Source organism: Tupaia chinensis, unplaced genomic scaffold (genome assembly GCF_000334495.1).
Source record: "Tupaia chinensis unplaced genomic scaffold, TupChi_1.0 Scaffold000187_1, whole genome shotgun sequence".
NCBI classification, from domain to species: domain Eukaryota; kingdom Metazoa; phylum Chordata; class Mammalia; order Scandentia; family Tupaiidae; genus Tupaia; species Tupaia belangeri.
In genome coordinates, this window is record NW_006159662.1 from 214,942 (window position 1) to 222,488 (window position 7,547).

Here is a 7,547-nt window from a genome sequence, read left to right on the forward strand (position 1 = left end):
TGGACGTGGTGGCTTGCTTTCTCACTTTCCCTTTCTCTCCTCTCTCTCTCTCTCGTCAAATAAAGAAAAAAAATAACAACAAATGGAAATAAATAAATAAATAATTCTTTTAAAAAAAAACAGGCAGTTCACAAATATTTACAGAATGAGTGGACAGATTGAGAGAATTAATTTTTTTAAGAATGGTTTAACTTTATTTATTTAATTATTTATTTACTTAAATCTGACCAGAGAGGGACAGAGAGAGAGAGAGGAAGTGAGAAAGCAAGCCGCCAGGCCCAGGACTCAAACCACTGTTGGTCATGTGGAAGTCCAGCACCCTTAACCACCATGCTACCTGCCAGCCCCAAGAGAATCATAATTAAAGGTGAAAGGTACATAAGGAAAAGGTAGAAGGCACAAACATGGAAAGAGACAAGGTACAAATATGGAAAGTTAATATTAGTAAAGGTTAAATCAAAAAAGGAAAATATTTTCAGGAAATTATTAGTAGAAAATTGTTTCTTTTAATTATATATCAGTTATCTACATGACATCCATTTATTTGTAAACTCTGGTGCTTTATAGTTTTCAGAGTACTTAACTTATTTATACCTGGGTGGGAAAAATAACAATGTATACCTCACATTGCAAGTTTAGATATTAAATAAAAAATTGCACATAAAGCATACAGATCGGAAATAGCACATATCATGTGTTTAACAGTTGGATTTTATTTTTTCACAAACCTCATCTCATAAATGCCCTGAGAGGGTCAAGAAAGGCAGCTATTGGGAACCAGCAGTTAGTGTAATGGCTATGTCGCTGGACTCCCACGTAGACAACCGCGGGTCGTGTCCCGGACCCGGTGGCTTAAAACTCACGCTGAGCACGTGTGCGTGCGTGCCCAAGATCCCGAGAGGAGAATGGAGGAGAAGGGATTGCGGCGTGACCATCCCCCCTGGGGGGTGATTTCTCGCTTTCTGTCTCTATGTCTCTCTCTGTCTGTCTGGCGAGCGCACGCGCCCTACAGTGAAAATCTCTCCAAAAAAAAAAAAGAAAGAAAGAAAGAAAGAAAGGCAGCTATTTTATACTACTATGTTACAAATTGGAAAACTAGTGACTGTGGACCCTAACTATGAGTAGTATGTGATTATGGAGGTACAACAGTTAATGAAGTTTCTGAATCCATAATATCTAAGTAATAGATCATTATCCTTTCTATGACATTATGTTGCTTGCCTAAAAAGAGAGAAGAAAAGAAGAATATTTGGATCTTAAATAATCACTGTGCTATAATGCAGAGAATGAAATTAAATGATAAACGGCTGTATTAGTTTTCAATTACTGCAGTAACAAGTGACCACAACCTTAGTGACTTAATGCACAAATCCAAAACATAGGTCTCTCTGGGATAAAATGAAGGGGTTGATAGGGCTCTGTTTTTTCCCGGGGAGTCTCCAGGGTGAGGTTGTATTGACTTGCCTTTCTTAACTTCTAGGGGCCATCAGCATTCTTTCCTCCACTTTCACAGCCAGTAATAGTCAGTTGAGTCTTCCCATCTGACCTCATCTTCTGCTTCCTTCTTCCACGTTCAGGACACCCGTGATTAGACTGGTCCCACTGGGATGATCAAGGCAAGAATTAACTCCCTATTTTAGGGTCAGTGGATTAACAATCTTCACTCTACCTGGACTCTTAATTCCATTTTCTCATATAAGGCAATATCTTCATAGCTTCTGAGAATTAGGAATGCAGAGTTCTTTGAAAAAGGACACTGGAGAAAAGTGAGTAAAATCTTAGGGAATAGTGGCAAGGACATGATAGGAGTCCACAGGTGTGGACAGCATTTTCAAATGGAAATGTTAGAGATATAACTGTAGGCTACCTTCACACTGATATTGACAGACACTAAAACCTCCCATTTGTTTTTTCATGGCTACACTAGAGTCTATTCTATTTTGAACTTGGGTATGTTTTAATTTTTAACTTGAATGTATGGATTTTCATATCTGCCTACTAAATCTTATCTTTTAGGGTTTGGCTCAGAGTTCAAATCGTTAAAAATAATTTTGTTTCCTGGTTCTGTTTTTAATCATATTTTCTATACTATGTGGGTTTTGTTTTTTCCTTTGATCTAACTATAATTATATCTATGTCTTCACCTATGTCATTAAAAAATATGAACAAAAATCTGGATATAATTATCCAACTAACTTTGAATGCACCTAAGTATAATTACATCAAGCCTTAATTTTAGAGTCTTACTTATAAAGAAATCATGAAAGACTAATTAAATGCTTTGTTGAAACTAATTTGTATAATGAATATAAGATTCCATACTAACTTAAAAATTAAATTAGAAAAAGAAATGTGATATGACTTATTTTATTATGACCTCTTTCTACTGACTACCAAACTCTTAAATATATTTAATTATGTACTCTGAAATTTTGCTTTTGTGGTTTTTGGTATAGGGCGTGTGCACTTGCCAGAACCACAGAGACAGACAGAGAGACAGAAAGTGAGAAATCTCTCCCCGGGGAGGGATGGCCATGCTGTAATCCCTTCTTCTCCATTCTCCTCTTGGGATCTTGGGCATGCACACACACATGTCTGGTGTGAGTTTAAGCCACTAGGTCCAGGACTTGAACTGCAGTTGACTACATGGGAGTCCAGCAACATAGCCATTATACCATCTGCTGTCCCCAGGTCTACCTTTTTATCAGCATTAAAAAGCAAGTAATCTATCACCTCTTTTTTCCCCCTTTCCTTTTTGCTTTGTGAGGTTCTTTCTCCTCCAAAGGGCAGGTCAGAGACGCTGGGAGTTGGAAAAAGATGCGAGGTTCTAATGTTGTTTATTGGCTGAGTTTGATGGGAGCTCACAGAGCTCTTAGTAGGCCTACAAAGCCCATAGTAGTGCTCACAAGCTAGTAATGTGCATGGAGCATGCTCACAGAGCATTTTCCTCCCTCTAGGAGCTCACAGGGCACTGGAATTGGGCCAAGCCAAGCCAAGGCCAAGCCAAGCCGAGGCCATCACACCAGCTTGAACCAAGGCCAAGCTGAGCAGTGCTAGTAAGCTGGGCAGAATAGGGCAGGGCTGTGCAGGGTAGTGCTATCTGACTAGGCACTCCCCTTTCTTTTAAAGAGGTTGGAGACAACTGTTTGGCCAAAGCCAAACAGTTGTATACCCACATGCATGTTACATTCGATGGCATAAAACAGTGAAGCCATAATTACATAACAAGCACATAAGCACAGTACAACTTAATAACTAATTTGTTTACCCTGTGTCCTTCAAACATGGTGAGATAGGAGATGAGAAAGCCAGACTGAACCATTCTGACTCCAGCTGCAATAACCTTTATTTTTCTACATTTTTTCTCAGACCTTACCAGTAATGGATCTTAAGTTACTTGTAAACAGCTGTGGGATGTAATTTGTGCCTGGCAACATGAGCTTATTTGAAATGGATAGGTGTTCTCTTACTACCTCCTCACCTGTCTTGAGTTTCAGTTCTCTTTCTACGTCGTTTCATGTTTACCCACGTAGAGTCCATTTTCTTTACTGAAGAAGAAAAGAAAACAAATTGAGTCAAGTCTCTCTTAGCCTTTACATTACTGTCTTGTTGGTAAATTGCTAACTTTGTGCACATTATACAAACCTATACAGGCTGATTTCTCTCTGCTTTCTAATACATTAACCACTTCAACTAAACCAATCTCACCATCTTTTCCACTTGAAGTTACCAGGTAATTTTATTTTTCACCGATTTCTTCACAGGACTTTATAATATATACCAAATAATTTAAGAATGGACTAGATATTATATTATTTGCTAGGTTTTAATTATCATTATTTTGTCTCTTAGAATAATTGTTGATTCCTTTACCTAGTTTTTTGTTTCTTTCTTTACCTGGAAAGTTGAGGTTCCTACTAAGCAAAAATACTAGGTACCTGATGAATACTTGTCAGTTGGTTTTTATATTTAATTTGCCAGAAGGTGTGTATGCTCACCAAGAGAGAGAAAGCACCCCCCGTGTGGGATGGTCATGCTGCAATCCCTTCTCCATTTCTCACTCTTTCTGAGACTTTTTGGCAGGCACACACAAGCACTCAGCACATTTTTCACGCTGCTGAGTTCGGGCCCCAAACTGGAACCATGCAGTTGGCCATGTGGGATCTAGCCACCTTAACCACCATGCCACAGGCTGGTCCTGGATAAGCTTTAAATATAAAATTTGACTATACATTCTTCAATTATCAGTCTCCTCGGCTGATTTTTCTTTAGAGAACCACAAAGATAAACTACTTGAAATTCTTTTTGTTATAATAAATACAATAGTAGCAGTAGCAACAAAAACCAAACTAAAACTGACTTTGGAAGTCATTCTCTTTTCTAATCCTCTTCCTCGTAACCCTCTATCATGAATTAATCCTTCATTATTAATTAATTAATTGCTTTTCTAAGCTATGTAATAACAATTTTAGTCACATTTGATATGGTAGTTTGGAATTCTATTGATAAAGATGATTATTTTTCAGCCCAAGCTGTATCTATTTGTCTTGTTTTATTCTAGACAAAGGTACCAATTTGAAATTGTTTGAAATTGTAACTAACTTAAACCCTGAATTTAGAAATTAGATCACTTCTCTTTATACTGTTTTTAGCTTGTAGAAATAAGAAGTGTGGAAAAACAATAACAGTCGGTATTTAATGATAGTGAATCTGAGATATATGTAATCTTCAGTGTGCTAGGTTGAGAAATAGGCTGTCAGTGTTTGTCTATCACAGCTCAAGGTTTATTAAGACAGAGAGACAGACATTCTACCTAGACAAAAGGGACGAGTGCCAACGGAGGTGCAGGCACTATCTCCTTCCCACGGTCCCCTTTTAACCCTCTTTTAGATCCTTTGTTTAGTCAAAATATGTGTCCCAAGGTCTCCTCTAGCGTGCTACTTTTTGTTTTTGATTTCTTATTTAATTTTTTGTTTCTGGTGAGGCTCATGAAGAAAGTGGCTATTTTGAATGTGATGAAGGTTACAAAGTAAGTGGTTCTGTGGCCCTCCTTAATCCTTATGCTCCTGGTACACTAACACCTAAGAAATGTATTGATAATCATACAAAATAATGTGACAGCTTGACATTAGAAAAAAACTTGTAGCAATTTAGCAACTTTGTTCTTGATTTGGGCAAAAAACGGCATAAAAAATCCATTAAATAAGACTGTGGTGTTTAGAAAGTAAAACAGTAACACAAATAGAACCCATTGTTCAACAGCAGGGAATTAGGTTGTAGTTTGGTATTTAAGGCATCAAGTCTCTGCATTAATTCTGTCAAAATTCCAGTTCACTGTTAATTTTGTAAGCTCGGCAACTTGTTAAATATCACTCTTCGACTGTTATTATCTATGTATCCCCATGTGATTTATTTGTCTTAAAAAAAAATCTATTAATGAGATGTGGGGATTTGAGTTGCCACCATGACAACCAAGCAGTGTGGCTTGTTTGCTATTTCCTAGCTACAGAATCTCTGAAAGGAGCACTCTCTTTTGCAGCTGCTAATTTAGTAGTGGGGCCCGGTAACTATGAAAATTTAGATTGTGATTATGTAGCTAAAATATTTACAAGGTGCAAGCATTGTGATAAATAGCCTGCTCAAAGTGACAAAAAAATCTATGTCAAGGCCCATACATTAATTTGTAGAAATATTTAAAAAAAAAATGTGCCAGAGGGCATGCGTCTGCTGGAGAGACAGAGACAGAGAGAGAGAGAGACAGAGCCAGAGAGAGAACATGTGGGGATTCCCCAATGAAACTCGGTTACACTACAATCCTTTTTGTTCCAATTCTCTATCCTGACAGGATCCTGGACATACATGTACGTACTCAGAGTGTTTTTCAAGCTGCCAGGGCCAGAATGCTAACTCTGCCTGGTCACGTGGGATCCAGCTTTCCCTGAACAATGCCTAATTGCTGCCCTAGAGGGCTGTTCCATTTTGTAGCCATCTTTTTTATTGAAAGGAATCTTTGTATGAAGTATTTTCTGTTACGTTTTTCCCACAACCATAGAACCATCATACTTTTGTTATCCAGCCTTTAAGAAGGATTTGGTATCTTTCCTTTCTATAAGTAGGCAGAGTTTGTTCATTTTATGGAATCATGATAATATCTGTACACTACTTATACATTTGTAGCATTATCAACAACATATAGGGTATACTGTGATGCATGTGACCTCAAAATTTTAATTGGTATAAGAAAAACCTTTCAACCTCAGGCTACCTATTGTACAATTTAAGAGATAGTACATAAGCAAAATGATTAAATAAGTTGGTTTCATGTGTACAATTGAGAGAATGAGGTCATTTTGCCTGAAGTGATCGGAATTTTAGAGAAGAACTGGGTTTTGGTCTTATCATTCTGAAGTAAGGGAAGTGTAAGTAGACAGAATGAATGATAAAAACATTATGAGGATAAGAGGCTCAGGAAGCAAATGCCTTTAATAGTGGTAGAAATGATAAGCAGACTTCTAAAGTTACAACAGATTAAGGTTACTAGTGACAAGTACCATTGCAGAGTTGGAGTGAACATTATTTATCTTTGACCTCCATTTATTTACATGCCCCTAAATTATAGGCCAATGAGAATGCATTCTTCTGAATATATACTTTAAACTTTCTAGATTTTTTTTACTTTTTTTTTTTTTTTTGGAGAGGTTCTTGCTATAGGGCGCATGCGCTCACCAGATGGACAGAGACATAGAGACAGAAAGTGAGAAATCATTCCCCAGGGGGGATGGTCATGCCACAATCCCTTCTTCTCCATTCTCCTCCTGGGATCTTGGGCACGCAAGCACACTCGCCCAGCGTGAGTTCTAAGCTACCAGGTCCGGGATGTGAACCGTGGTTGACTATGTGGGAGTCCAGCAACATAGCCATTACACTAACTGCTGGTTCCCAAACTTTCTAGATGTTTTAAAAGGAGATAAAATAGATTATGAATAGTTCATTACCTGCCTTTTTTAGTTTTTGGGTGGTGTTTCTTGGACATTTCATCTCCTTTCCCTCAATTCTAATTGCCAGATCTTTTAATCAATGGGGATTGTGATGAAACTTTTGAATTTACTATTTAATCCATATTCTGTAAGATAAATAAAACTCGATTTTTTTTTAAATTTAGAAAGCAGAATAAACATTGAGGAGACCTGGTTTAAATGTGAAAAGCAGAAAATATAAAGATAAGTTCTTAAAAAATACACGATATACACAGGATCAATGGAATTAAAAAAAAATTCCTTGGGTCCAGCAGGTGGCATGGGGGTTATGTATGCTGGACTCCCACATGACTGACTGCAGTTCCAGTCCCAGACCTCTTGGCTTGCATTCTCACTTTCTCTCCCTCACACTCTGTCCCTCTCTGGTCAAATTAAAAAAAAAAAAAAGTGTAAAAACAAAATTAAATAATTCTTTTTTAAAAAATCCTTATAAACTGTGCAAGAAAATGTGACCTTGCAGAAATGTGGAGAGGAAAAGATGTAATTCAAGTGTTGTGAGCTTTTTTCCCT

At 37.4% G+C, this 7,547-nt stretch overlaps 1 long non-coding RNA gene across 2 annotated transcripts in view; it reads right to left on the reverse strand.

The window, feature by feature from the left end:
• Positions 1-7,547, reverse strand: part of LOC102483463 (uncharacterized) — a 28,011-nt gene that overhangs the window by 19,545 nt on the left and 919 nt on the right. The window contains exons 2-3 of one of the 2 annotated variants that reach the window (XR_334284.3): positions 3,482-3,548; positions 1,118-1,602 (exon numbers count right to left, since the gene is read on the reverse strand). This is a non-coding gene — a long non-coding RNA (uncharacterized LOC102483463). Of the gene's footprint in view, positions 1-1,117; positions 1,603-3,481; positions 3,549-7,547 lie in introns of those variants that run through there. The other variant, XR_001370244.2, reaches the window with a different exon arrangement.